Consider the following 14,645-nt stretch of genomic DNA (forward strand, 5'->3'; position numbering starts at 1 on the left):
TCTTATAAGTGGTACCCACTTGGGATTCAGAGGGAGGGCAGATTCACACCCTTGGAAGACATTAATTTCATTTTCCTACATGGAACACAAGACTTTTAAAGGCATTGTGCATCTGTCTTTGCCTGCAAGCCTGGCCCAACTTGATAAGTACATCCCGTCTGATTGGAAAGCATAGAAAAAAAGCTGGAGAACGAACTGTAATGCAAGCTTTAAGGACCAGACAGTGTCTGGATGCCCTGGATTCTTAAAACTGCTTCAGATACTAAACGCAGACCAAACTGCTTCTTAAAAAGTCTGGAGGACAACGACTTGAAGCTGAAAATATTGTAACAGGAAACCTTACACCCACGATAGCTTCAATGATTTGTAGGCAGTTTTGAACTCAACATGAATGTTTTGCATAGAGTCTCCAGCAAAGGGATTTGAGGATGTATGTTGTTTTAATTCTGTTAGCCAGGAGGAGAGAAAGGCAGTAAGCAGAAAGACTCCTCAAAAGGGATAGGACTAGCCCAGGGCATAAACTAGGGACATGAGGCAACAGAAGAGCCTGAAGTGTGACTGGCTTTTTTGCTTGCTTAAAATCACTTGAGAATGTGTGTGTGTGTGTGTGTGTGTGTGTGTGTGTGTCTTTTGTCAAATTTAGACTATAGTTCTGTCTTCGCGTGTTAGGAATCTATTATTGCTGGTTTTTAAATATCCTATTAAGTTTTTAACAGTGGTGGAGATTTCTTTTCCTGTGACCAGGACACAGTAAGAAAGCAGGCTGCCTTTACTCCTGTGAGCCATGGGGACTTCTGCTATCAGTTCACCGAGAGAGATGCTCACCACAATGCAAATTCCATGACAGTGGCAGCGGAATTAAGGAATAGGATAATTTTATTGAGGGAGAAACGGATTGTGTGTGAAGGGGGCATTGGATCAACAACAACAACAACACCTCAAACAAAGTACCTAACAATAAACTAGGACTTCTTCAATTTTTATTAAATTTATTATATTAAGGAAAAGGGATAATTAAGGAACCATTGTCAGATATGAAGAAGTAAGTTATCCTTTTCAAAAATGAATTAAGGGTTCTAGTTTGGTGTATTTTGTATTCTATCTATCTATCTATCTATCTATCTATCTATCTATCTATCTATCCCTACCTACTGATCTCTCTATTGTCTCATGTATTCCAGTTTGGCTTCCAACTTGATATGAAGCTAAGAATGACCTTGCCCCTCCAATCTCTTGGCTCTACCCCTGCAGTATTAGTCAGAGGCCCATACCACAGAGCTCTGTTATGGGATGGTAGAAATTGAACCAGTGCTTTGTGCTTGCTTGGTGAGCACGTTACCAACTAGGTTAGACCTCTAGTGCCCATTAGGAGTTTTACATATTACACCACTGTTCAATGTGGTTTGAGTAGTGGATCGACCAGTAAAATAAAGAAACAAAGGTTACATTACAGTGTTCTAAACCCCTGGGAAGGAAAGATGAAGTGAATATGGCTAAGTCCTTTCATTGAGGAAGAAGGACGAGTTCTAACAGTAGAGTGAGGAGCAGGGAGACTTTCTCTGGGTTTCATTTTGACAATGAACATGCATTACTGACTTATGTGTACACATGACATTTCAGGGCTTATGTCTGACAGGATCTTGGCAGTGATTGAAGATAACACTGGCAAGTGTTCAGCAGCAGGAAGCAGGTCTGTCTGGCCTTGAGTGCAGAGGATCAGAATTACAGAGCTGGAGCGGTTGGCCCAGGTAGAGGCAGAGAAGCTTTTGATGTTTTCGGAATAGGAGGCAGTGGGCTGGGCCGTTCTGAAGCACAGGAAAGACAGTGCGAGCACAGTTCGGGATTGTATTGAGGGGCACTCCGAGCCACAGGAGGTGGCGTTGACTGAGACAGAAGGTGTGAGATTGTAACAGACCTGAGAAGGATCATTTCTCCCCTAAGCTCATCTCACTATAGTGTCCCCCACCCTGCTCTCCTGCACTGCTGACTGTGAAGGTGGAGGAACAGAGGGAGTCTGTGTGCACAGGTCTATCTGTGTGCACATGGGCTTTCAAATATCTAGACTCGTAAAAGCTAAATTCCTTTTCTATAGTAGATAGCAGTAGCATATATGCATGTGTGTGTGTGTCCATCTCCAGGTCTGGGTATGGTGATATATATGTGTGTGTGTGTGTATGTATGTGTGTATGTGTGTGTGTGTGTGTGTGTGTGTGTGTGTGTGCTTGTACATGCCTAGATGGGCATCCAATTCCAAGGGTCCTAATATATATATATATATATATATATATATATATATGTGTGTGTGTGTGTGTATATATATATATATATATTTGTGTGTGTGTGTGTATATATATATGTATGTGTATCCCTCATATATACATATATGGTACTATTGACTAATATATATATATTATTTATATATATATATATGTAATAAACTATAAATAAAAGGTAACAGAGAGGCATCTAGACATTGGCTTTCCCTCCCAAGCTTTCCTCTATAGAATGTACATGAAATACAGTATGAAAATACTTTGTGTGGTGTTCTTTGCTGTTATTCAGCTTCTGTTTCTTACGACCAGGAATTGCACTGATGAGACTGCTAGTGGTCACACAGGCTCTTCTGACTTCTGGGCATCTTTATTTCTTGTCGCTGATTGTGATCTTAGATGATCATAAATGTGATGATATAGGGGGCAAATAGGTTTCTATAGTTTCCTTTCTCCCACTGGGAGAGGCTTTCTTGCTTTATTGATTTATTTACTTATGTAGTTATTGATTTATGTATTTATTTAATAAAACAGTGTCCTTACATCCTGCATCCTGTTCATTGTTCTTGCTTATTTACCAGACCATCCCTCATATCCATGTCCAGGTCTGGGCCTGGTGATATTTAGGGAAACCAAGGTTTTTCCTTTTTGGCTTGTCTCTGTCTTAGTGATTTTTCTTGAGGCTATCATAAAATCTTCAGACTCGAGACAACTGAAGGCAAACTGTTCAAGGGTGCAGGCTACCATGGTAGCAAGTCCTGGTGGCAGGGGCCTGAAGCAGCCGGTGACATTGCATCCACAGTCAGGAAGCAGGGAGTGACACATCCTTATGCTCTGCTAGCTGGCTTCCTTTTGTGTAGTCCAGTACCCAAGCCAGAGAGTGGTGCTGCTTGCTTCTATGCAGGACTTTTCTACCTGAATTAAACTAAGCAAGACAATTCTTCTCAGACTTGGTTAGATGCTAACCTAATCTAAGTCCCTCATGGCTGTGTTCGGAAACACATCTCCTAGGTGCTTCTGGATTCTGTAAGGTTGACAATCATTATCAGAACCACTTGTTGGGCTCCTTGTTCTCATGAGTCAGCAGACTGGAGTTGCTCTCTGATCTCTGTCTGGCTAGTACACACCGTAGGCTCAGGGTCTCTCTCTGTTTTCTCACCCTAAGGTTGAATGCTCTTTCTACCATTACAGCATCTTTCAAGCCAGCTTCTGACAGATGCAGCCAATGACAGAAGACAAAAAAAAAAATCCTGTTTATTTATTTAGCCTTTATGTCTATGAACTTGTAGACTTCCCCCCACCTTCAAGAATCTATGGGTTGCTGGATACCAAACACATTGGAAATGCTATCTCCTCAACATCACATGGGCATCGGCAGCCTTTACATTCAAGTAAAATTGAGATGCTCGAAACGGTGGGCACTGCCAACGCAGAGCGTTTTTGAAAACATTGATTGCAGAGTGGTGAAAACAGCACGGCTGTGGTGCTGATGCAGAAGTAGGAGATTGCAAAGTGGTAGAACGGCGAGCTGATGCAGAATAGGGGCAAGCAGATGTGAGAAGGAGGGATATGTGAAGATAAAATGGCAAAGAAATCAAAAGCATAGAAGAGGAGAGGGAGGGAAAGAGAAGGAGAGAGGGAGAGGGGGCGATGGAGGGAGGGATAGGTGGGGGGAGACAAGAAGAGAAAACAACGGTACTCTGAAAATAGCACTGAAAAGAACCAAAAGAATCCAGACCTGGAGCATGCGCACTCCGGACCCAGAGCATGCGCGCATAGGAATTTATGGGAAAACCGAGGCAAAGAGCAGCTTTTGGTTTATGTTTTGTTTTAAGAGGCCTGGCTAAGTATCCCAGGCTGGTGTTGTACTTGGTCCAGATAAGCAGCCATGGAAGAAAATAAAAACAAGGATTACATTGCATTGTGTGCGTGCCCTCGCACTTGCGTGGGGCTCGGGGGTGTATGGTGTCTATGTCCATGGATTTGAATTACTGTGCTCGCATCAGTGTGGGTGTATATGCAGAGGCTCGAGCTTGATCTTGGGAATCTGTCTTGATCACTTTTCCGCTTCATTTATTAAGGCAAGTGCTCCCAGTCAAACACAGCTCATTGATGAGCCTATCTTGGTACTGAGCTTGGTCTGGTACTCATGATGAGACATCTCCAAGCCCCATGGGACAACATTGAAACAATGTTTTTTATTTGTTTGTTTCTTTGTTCCACGATCAGTAACAAAAGCAGTGTCCATTGGAGGATGAACAGGCCGTTGCTGGGTAAATTAGCTTGTAGAACTACTTCTGGTACAAGGTTGAGGGGACCTCTCTGCAAGCTTGGCAGAATCTTTTGTGATAGCTATTATCAGGTAACTGTATGTAAGAACATTTCCCAACGTCCAGTTCGACTTCCTTTTTAAAAGTAGAGATGGCACAAATGACTTCATTTTGATGTCCATGATTTTTACACCTTGTCATGAGTTTAATATAGATGCTTTTATGCTTATGGCTGCCTATGACCTGAATATGCCAAGTGCCAAGCTGGCAATGGAGCCAGACAAAGGACAACTGAGAGACCCGAGGGCCTCAGAATGATGTTTAAGAAGCAAGCATCTGATGGAGTAATGGAAACTGAAGGATGCTGTTGATGTTCATTCTAGGTGGCTAACATCCTCTGGCTGTGGACTGAGAAAACACAGCAAGGAAGACATAAGATCATGGCTGATTGACAAGTGCTTGCCACCTGCTGGGTGCAGGCTCAGGGCTTTCCACATGTGGTTTCATTTAATACATCTATTTATAGTAGCACCACAAGGGATCCTGGGAGCAACAAGAGTTCTGAGATGGCCTCCTAGGTCTCTGCCACCCCAACCTGTATTACCACTTCCCAATAAAGCAGGACAAAGGTGATAGATTGGACACTCTTCATTAGATTGCACTCTATGCCAAGAGTCTCCTGGATTTCTTTTAAGGCTTGCTGTGGGAATCATTCCTGAGGAAGGGTCTGAGGCAGTCACTGGAATGTGCCTTGTCCTTGCAAAGTCTAAGAGTGAGTGCTGAAAGGAATGGGGGTTCTTTATCCACTTTCCTCCTTTGAGTAGGATGGAATGGAGAAGGAAGGTCAGGCTTGCTAAACTTCCAGTAGAAGTTACTTGACCCAGCCTCGCACACCAGACCTGTTCCTTTCTGCTTTGAATGGGTTGTGTTAAAATTGCTCCAGCTTGTGGGTGTGGTGTGGATATTTGTCTCCTGGCTGCCCTAGAGAATGTGAGAGTAATAAAAGATGTCTAAGCTACCAGAGTCTTCTGAGTTCACTCTAGAAGTTCAAAACACTACCAAGCACCACAATGCAAATTACACTTAATCCAACTTGAAAAGTCCCCATAGTTTTTGACAAACTCAGCCCAGTTTAAAAGTCCAAAGTCTCTTCTGAGACTCAAGGCAATCTCTTAATTATAACCTCCTGTTAAATGAAAAAGCAGAGCATATACTTCCAATACACAATCACACAGAGTATATATTACCATTCCAAAAGAAAGGAATGGGGAACTTAGGAAATACCGGACCTGAACAAGACTGAAAATCAGCAGGGTAAACATTCATTTCTGACGTCAGAAAGCTCCACCTCTCCAGCTGTCTGCAAAGAACGGTTTCCTTTTGCAAAGGTTCCATTCTTTGTAAGCAGCTCTCCTTGGCAAATATCTCAAGGCTCTGGCACCTCTAACATCTTGGGGTCTCGGATGCAACCCAGGTTTTACTTTGGGGGTCTCAAGGCCTCTTGAGCTCCAAGAGCCTTCATGTTCGGACTGCTCTGGGCTCAGCAGTTCTCTGTAACTGTGGAGGAAGATTTCACAACTTCAAAGCTAGAGCCACTGCAAAGTTTGGTGCCTTCTTGGGATAAACCTTGTGGCACCTTTCATTTATTGTTTTTGTTTGTTAATTGGTTGGTTCTTTCTTTCTTTCTTTCTTTCTTTCTTTCTTTCTTTCTTTCTTTCTTCTTCTTCTTCTCCTCCTCTTCCTCCTCCTCCTCCTCCTCCTTCTTCTTCTTCCTCTCTCTCTCTCTCTCTCTCTCTCTCTCTCTCTCTTAGTCTGATTCTCTCATGCTTTTCTTTTTGAAAGCTGGGACCTTAGGCTGGGTAGGGCCTTGCCTGAGAGGACCACTCCCTCCATTACAATCCAGATCCGTAATCTCCTTATCTCTTTCAGAACAAGCCCTGGCTCCAGCTTTAAGTTTCCTGATCTGATTTTTCTCTCCAGACTGTCTATTTCATATTTTTTTGGCCCCACTTTTCTCATTATAGACCATCATAAGAGTAATAGTTAATCATATCACGATGGAGTTGGTATTAGTCTGTCTTGAAATTTCTGCCAAAGAAGTAATTAGCCCATGACTTTAAAATTGGCCTCAGGTAAGTTCTCAGGACAAGACCAGAAAACAGCCACATTCCTGATCAAAATCATCACAAGAGTGGTCTCCAGACTAGTCGCTGACAGTGTTCCCTCCAGAAACCCATCTTCCAAGTTCCCACTAGGATGACCTCTGTTTACAGCATTCAGATGCTTTTCTAGTCTAAAGTCTGAATGCCCCACATAATCCTCCAAAAAGCAACACATGGTTGTAGTTTGCTTCCTGGTACCAAGTTCTGTGTTGGCTACTTTTCTGTTGCTGTGACAAACATCATGACCAAGGCAACTTACACAATGCAGGGTTTCTTTACAGTTGCAGAGGATGAGAGTCCATGATGGAAGAGCAGAAATGACAGCAGGGTGACACATGGCTAGAGGAGCAACTGAGAGCTCATGTTTTGATCCACACTCAGGAAGGAGCAGTGATAGGTGAGTCTGGATCAAGACTTGGTGATCTTTCCTGGGTTAAGGACCAAAGAGTACATATTTCACATCTGTGGCTTGCACAGTCCCTGTCACAAGTCTACCTTGCCATGACAGAGTGAAAACAGAGATAAGTAAAAAACACATGTCTGTGTTCCCATAGCCTTTACTTATAAAGAGGTGGTGAAAGATCCTGACAGAATGTAAAAGGTCACTGAAGCCCTGAAATTGGCAAAATAGATTTCATTGTTAGTAGAACTAGCTTCACTGATTTAGAAAAATAGAGGTGCACAATGCTCTGGCCGCTCCTCAAACTTATGTGTCTGCCAATGTTCTGACCAGGTGTGTGCCCATTGCTGCACCTCACTGCCAGGTGTTTGTGATATTGGTTGCTATATTGGTTGCTGGGAAAGAGTCGGAAAATCTCCCCAGCAACCACAGTCGGAGCCAATCCGGAGTTGCTGCACCTTCATTAGACTCCTTCCTTGTTTCCCTCCCATACCCATTTCTTGAGGAATCAATCATTTTAGAATAGACATTGTTTAGATCTGGAAATCCCCTACTCCCCCTTTCTCCTTCCCCCCCTGAGGGCCTATAAAAACTGGGACCTCTTTCCCTTTGAGGTCGACTCCTCTACCCCTGCGTGGGATATGAGTCATCCCCAGAGCTCTGGCTCCCCCCCCCATAAAGCCTCATGCAGTTTGCATCAAGCTTGGTCTCTCGTGATTTCTTGAGTGTCCGCTATTGTCCCAAGGCCTGAGCGAGGGGCTCCTCTTGAAGTCTTTCAGTGGTGAGTGAATTTGGTCTGGGAAAGGTGGTTTTCTAGTTTCCTAGTCTAGATAATTTCCCCCTACTATTTCTCAGAGATTCTGGAGTGTCCTGGAGAGAACAGGCAAGGGAATAAGCAGGAGGCATAGTCCTCACCTCACTTCTGGTCAGAGCAGTGCTCCACAGTTGTACTTATGGGTTAAGATTGTTTGGTAAGTTTCAACTGAATCACTCATGATGAAATTGCTGCTCTGCAGTGTCTCCTTGAGAACCATGTGTTTCCAAGTGGCACCAACCACCCTTGTTCTTTTGACCTCCCACTGCTTCCTCTGCCCGTTATCACACCCTGATAACATGATGTGAGTCTCCTACACAAGATCCTCCCTGTTGTAGCCCCTCCTATCTGGCTTCCTTATTGCTCTCTCTGTTTAGATATTCCTGGAATCAACGTGTCCAGGTCATAGCTCAGCACATTCCCTCCAAAGCCTGACCTATCTTTCTTTTTCCATCTGAGCCAATGACTCCAGTTCCCACTGGTTAAACAAACCCCAGCAGAGGGCTAGCTCCTCATTTCTTCTTCACTGAGATAGTTACCAGGTCTAACAGATCACATCTAGTGATTTCACGTTCTCTTCTATTCTCTCCTATGCTTAGTCCCATACCCTAAACTCAGGCCTCCATTGTTATGAATCTAGGCTATTCTTAGGAGAAAAGCAGAGACAGAAAGTGGGGGTTACACTGTCCTCTCAACTTAGGAGGAAAATATCTACAAATCAGAGCTAGACACTCAGACCATCACCTCAGTCACTCAACTGTGGTCCTTCATTCTCCATCCAAGACAGATGAAGAGCAGGTATCTTACCCTTGGAATCAATACCAAATTGTCCACAGTTAACTCCACTGTGTAGAGCGATAGAAGACAGCTATGTCTACGGACTAACATGGCTGGATCTAATAATGTTGCATGGTTAAGTGAAAGTTTTTCTGGCCTCACCTGTAGGCATCCTCTGGCAGGTATGTCCAATCTGTGGCCCATTGGCTGCATGGGGCTGTGCGCAGCCTAGGACAAAATCATAAACTCACACACTTATTTTAAAAACTATGACATTTTTGGTAACTTGATTGCATGGTTTTCAAGTGTAAATGACAGTGCTATTTGCTATGCCAAAAGGATCCTGCAGTAAATGATAGTTTATATGTCAGGAGAAACTGTTTGGTTGGAATTCAGATCCCTAAACTCTTTCCTGGCCTGATGATTTTATGCTCGTATTTCTTATTTTAGAGTTGCCGATGCTTCCTCCAAGTCTCCTCAAGATTGCTCTCCATGTTGCTACAGTACCCTCTGCCACGGGCCATCCCAGAGCACTCCCACGACAAGTGACCATTGTGTATTGGAACCGTCACTTGCTTTGCTTCTGCTGGACGCAAGCACTTACTTTGTTGAACTAAACTCAATGGATTGAAACTATGAAGCTTATCAATACTAAGTATTAAGTAGGTTTGGGTTCCAGAGACCAAGCTCAGGTTTTCAGGGCTGTGAGGCAAATGCTTTGACCCACCGGGCTATCTTGCTGGTCCAAATAGATGCATTTTGCTACAGATCAGCTGAGTTTTTACCCTTAACTTTCAAGATACACTATTTTTCAAGATAGGTACACTTAAACACTTTGAATTTATATTTTTTAAAGACTCATTTATTTTAATACGCATGGAGCTAGGCCTGCATATATGTCTGTATGTGGACATCACATCCCCTGGAACGGGAGTTACAGACAGTTGTGAGCTGCCATGTAGGTGCTGGGAATTGAACCCAGGCCCTCTGGAAGAGCAGCCAGTGCTCTTAACTGCTGAGTCATCTCTCCAGCCCCTTGAATTCATATTTTTAAATTGTTCTCTAGGAAGATTGAATGTGACATCGAGGTAGGTGTCTTTCTACAAATTTAGCGAAGCATGTCCTTCACCTCTGTCAGCAGTGGAATGATTCCCTGAAAGGTCCAGTCCTGTGAACTAGAGAAGCTATGTCTGGACCAAGCAGCCTGACATTTGCTTTTCTAGGCAGTGAAATCTGAGAGAAGCAGGGAAGGAGATTCTCGGTTTACCTCCAACTTTACGCCTGATGGCTGCCGGTCGTGATTTCCATACCCACAACCCCTGGCTTTTTTGGAAAGCATTTTGTTTGATTCTAATTTGGAAGATCTTTTTTAATTGGCTGACACCCTACACCATTACTTTATATCCCTAGCTGAAAAATGACATTAAAAAAAAATCCATTTCCCTGAAAACCCCTCCGGTCTTGAGATTAGTTCTCACCCCCGTGTGGATCATCACGGCTGCAGCTTCCTAAGGGATTACTCACATGAGCAAGAACAGTCACTCTGCATGGAAAGATTGAGAGCCGCTAGTCCGCGGAACCTAATTTAGAAATAACCTGCAAGCACTAGTTAGCGACTAATGAAGGTTAACTGAGCCCTCCCTGGAGACCGTTCTCTCGGTCTATCTATAACTGCCAAGACTCTCTTTTACATTTGTTACACCCAGGGGACCAGAAAGGAGAATAAAGACCGAAGGGGGAGAGCAGTCAGCTGCTCGCTTGCTGCATTCGCCTGCCCTACTTAGAAAGACAGCAACACATACATTGTCTGACCAGCTCTCTAGATTAGAGCCCCATCCCAATGGTGATTATTATCCACAATTTATTTAGTTGTTTCATGTCAAAGTGATGCAAGAGCATATTGAGCTGTAGATATTTTAAGTAAATTCCTATGGTAAATTTTTTTGTGGCACATTCCAAAAATCTGTGTGAATTTGTGATACATGTGTGTACGTGTGTGCACATGTACACAATCATATGTATGGACAGCGGTAACAAACACTAACTAAGAGTGTATGGAAGTTGGAGGGTAACTCTGGGTATAGAGCTACTTTCTACTTGTTTGAAACATGGTCTTCTGTTGCTGACCACTGTGTTTGCCAGGCTAGCTAGCTTTCAAACTTCTCTCTTCTGTCTTAACCTCTCATCTTATCCCCCGACTACTAAGATTACAGATGCACACTGCTACTGCACTCAATTTTACATAGATTCTGAGTATTCAAACTCAGACCTCCATTGTTGAATGGCAAGCACTTAGCCATGGACATATCGCCCCAGCTCCAATACTAACACTGTTAACACATTTGTGTCTCTGACAGACTAAGCTCGTTTACATTAGAAAAGTTCATATCTCTCATAAGAGCATAATAATTAGGATAAAAGAAAAAACACAACTGAAGTACAAGGCAGAGAGTCATTGTTGAGACTGGAGACTTATATAACCCATGGATTAACTAATTTTAGGGGAATATCAGACAACTCCCAGAAGGAGAGTTTGCTATAGGGAGAGGTGCTCTCAGTATGTAAGTAGCTGCTGAGACAAAGGGTAAGGCATGTGATGAGACAGTGCTTGAAGATGTCTGCCTATGGAAGGTAGGGTGATGGAGGTGAGATGCTGTGGTGGTTTGAAAGAGAACAGCCCTCATAGGCTCACATATCTGAATACTTGCTCCTTAGTTGGTAGAACTGTTTGGGAAGGATTAGGAGGCGTGGCTTTGTTGGAAGAGGTGTGTCACTGGGGGTGGGCTTTGAGATGTCAAAAGCTCTGCCTTCTAGTTAGCTCGCTCTTTGTCTCAGACTTGTGGATCAAGATGTAAACTCTCTGTTACTGCTCCAGTGCCATACCTGCCCACCTGCTGCCAGGCTCCCTGCCATGATGCCATGGACTCGAAATCCCCTGGAACTGTGAGTTCCAAATTAAATGCCTTCAAATTATTTTTTCTTTTATAAATTGCCTCTGTCTTGGTGTCTTATCACTATAATAAAAACGGTAACTAAGACAGAAGCTGGCACCAGAGGGTAGGCTATTTCTGTGACAGGCTTGGTCATGTTTTTTTGAGGAATGTGGAAGACTTTGGAAGTTTGGACTAGGAAACTAGTTGGCTACTGTGAGCAGGTTTTGACGGGCCATCCTAGTAGGAGCTGAGAGCAATGCTGACTATGCAAACCCAACTCAAGAGGCTTCCCAGAGAAGCACTATTAGCAACTGAGCTACAGACTTTTTTTTTTAATTACTTTGTTAGCAGAGGAGATTTTAAGATAGCCTAGTACTGGCTCTGTCGTGTGGTTACTAGGAATCACTCATATACGGGTCTACAGTGAAAATGAGCAAGCATAGAAAAAAGAAATATGGAATATACAGTTTGGGACGAAAAGAAAAAAAAGCATCAAAAAATGTAACCTTGAAGCCAAGGCTAGTGCTGAAAGAGATAAGGAAAAGTCTGGTGGAAAGCAGAAGAGAGGAGGCACAGCTCCCTTCCGCGCTGGATTGATCTTCTGGAAACGTTCACAGTTACGGTGAGTTCCTGAGCACAATGGCCATGCCATGTCCAGAAGCTAGGATGTCGCAGCACCCTTCCTCATCCTTTGGCTTTTATAACCTTTCTGTCCTGTCTTCCACGATATTCTCTGAATATTAGATGGGTGGGGTGGGTGGATATTTGTATTCCATTTAGGGCTCAAAAGTCATTTATTCTCAGTACTTTGGCCAGATATGGGTCTGCATTAAATGTTGCTCACTGCAATAAAGAAAAATCTTTGACCAAGGTTGAAAGTTTCGAGAATCTATGATAATAACATAAATATTTGAAAGGGAGTTTGGCAATATGAGAAAAACAACAATTCCTTTCTAGGGCCTATGGTCCCTTCATACTCCTTTTTCATCAGATTTATAGTATAGTTATGAATTCCCTTCTATGGAGTGGCCTCAAATTTGACCAGAAAGCAGTTGGTTGCTGCCATCACAGTCACGCCACTATTACACCACCAGGTTCATCTTGCCTGACACTAACAGAGTCAGTGTCTTCTGATGGTTTTCCTTTGTCTTCAAGATGACAGGAAGATGAAAAGGGCACAAATGTTGTGTCTTTACAAGACAGAGGACAGACAGCTCTCTAAAGCCATTGTTAATGCCAGTCATAAAGGCAGAACCCTCACAGAGAATCACTGCCCAGAGGTCTCATCTCTTATTACCCTTCTATGGAGGAATAAATTTCACTGTGAGTTTTGAAGGGACACAAATGTCAGATCATAACAAATGGTAAAAATAAGCTTGCTGATAAAGTATTAGGGAGTTTTAGTGGCGTATACTTTACTATGTGTATGCATCTAAAGAAAAGTACCTAAATGTTATAGTATGAAAAGTCTCCTGAGTGAGAATACTTTCATGAAGCCAAATGTTTACAATAAGAAACAGATCAGGAGTGCAGGGATCTCTTTTAACCCTTCCTTCTGTCCCCATCTGAGAGCCAGTCTTAACTGTGACCCTGGTGGTATTTAGAATCTCCCAGGAGACTACCTGAGGGCCTGCCTGGGAGGCATTTCCAGAGGGAGATAGGAAGAGGCCTGGTGGGCACCAGAATCCACGTGTTTCCGATTCCTGACTGCAAACACAATGCTACCCTTGACTACACAGCTTGTCTTGTAACTTCCCCACCCTGATGAGCTGTACCTGTGAGCCACAATCCACCCTTCCTTACCTAGGTTTCTTTTATATGGTATTTGTTAGAGAAATGAGTAAGCTCATATACCATCCATTTCCCAAAGTCAACCAATATTTACTCTTCTCAGATCTTAGAAGTTAGCTAATTTTTCGTTTTGTGGAAATGGGATTATAAGATAATTCCTTCCTGTATGGCTTCTTTACTTAGTATATTTACTGTTGTTTCTGTATAAGAGTCTATTGCATACAGTCTACAATTTACCTATTCTACTATTGATGGACATTTTGGCAATCTTCCAGATTTTGGGACATGCATACATATTTGTTTGTAACGGTACAGCTGAATCAAATGATGTTCATGAGATATAGAGGCTTAGCTATAACAGAATACTAAATGCCCCCTTGAGTACTTGTACCAGAAGTTCCTGAAATACTTCTACCTGTTTTTTTCTACAATCTTGTCGGCACTTGGTATTGCCTGTCACATTTTAGTCATTATAAATGTATTAATAGAATCATGATTCAAATTGATAGCTTCCTGAAGAAATTCTATTTCTTTCCATATGTTTATTAACCATTTACATACTGGCAGGAAGTGCCTATATTATTATTATTATTAAAACTTAATTTTCTTAAATTAAAAAAATTGGCATTGCTTTAAAGTTCCACTATGGAATTGAAAGGAAGTCACTTAAATAACTTGTTCCAATTAAAGTCATTTAATTTTGGTTATCTTTCCCACTTAATACAGATGTCGGAAGGCCATTGGGTACAGTCAGGTTGGTTTTAAAGCAAAGCTGTGTACTAAGCATGATCTTTGATGATGATTTTTTAGCTTCGCCTGATGTTTTTTGTCCACTCCCTTCTCTGTGTTATCCAGGAGCGCCCTCTTTTTCTGCGTCCTGGGCATTGGAAGATAGAACAGAAACAAGTAACTGGACAGCATCGTTTTTAGGATTTTCTGTGTACTTCCGTTATACGACCACATTTGTGAATCTTTAATGAGCGAAGGTGGACATAGAGCTGAATTCAAAATAGGTCAGAAAGAGAGTTAAGTAGGCTGGGAAGATATCCCAGCTATCAGATAAGAGTACTTGCTGCTCTTACAGAAGACCCAAGTTTGTTTCCAAGAACCTATATTAGGTGGATCAAATGCCCTATTCTGGTCTCCACAGACACCAGCATGCACCAGCATACACAGATTCACACACAAACACATAAAACACATAAATAAAAAATAAAAATTAGCTAAG

At 42.6% G+C, this 14,645-nt stretch overlaps 1 long non-coding RNA gene across 3 annotated transcripts in view; it reads left to right on the forward strand.

The window, feature by feature from the left end:
- The window catches only part of Gm19708, a 72,563-nt gene extending 62,927 nt beyond the window's left edge, over positions 1-9,636 (forward strand). For all 3 annotated transcript variants that reach the window (XR_867665.2, XR_003954566.1, XR_001784009.2), the window contains 2 exons: positions 6,984-7,099; positions 9,144-9,636. This is a non-coding gene — a long non-coding RNA (predicted gene, 19708). The remainder of the gene's footprint in view (positions 1-6,983; positions 7,100-9,143) is intronic.
- Positions 9,637-14,645: the final 5,009 nt, after the last annotated feature.

The sequence above is a fragment of the Mus musculus genome, chromosome 3, assembly GCF_000001635.26.
Source record: "Mus musculus strain C57BL/6J chromosome 3, GRCm38.p6 C57BL/6J".
Lineage (NCBI taxonomy): Eukaryota > Metazoa > Chordata > Mammalia > Rodentia > Muridae > Mus > Mus musculus.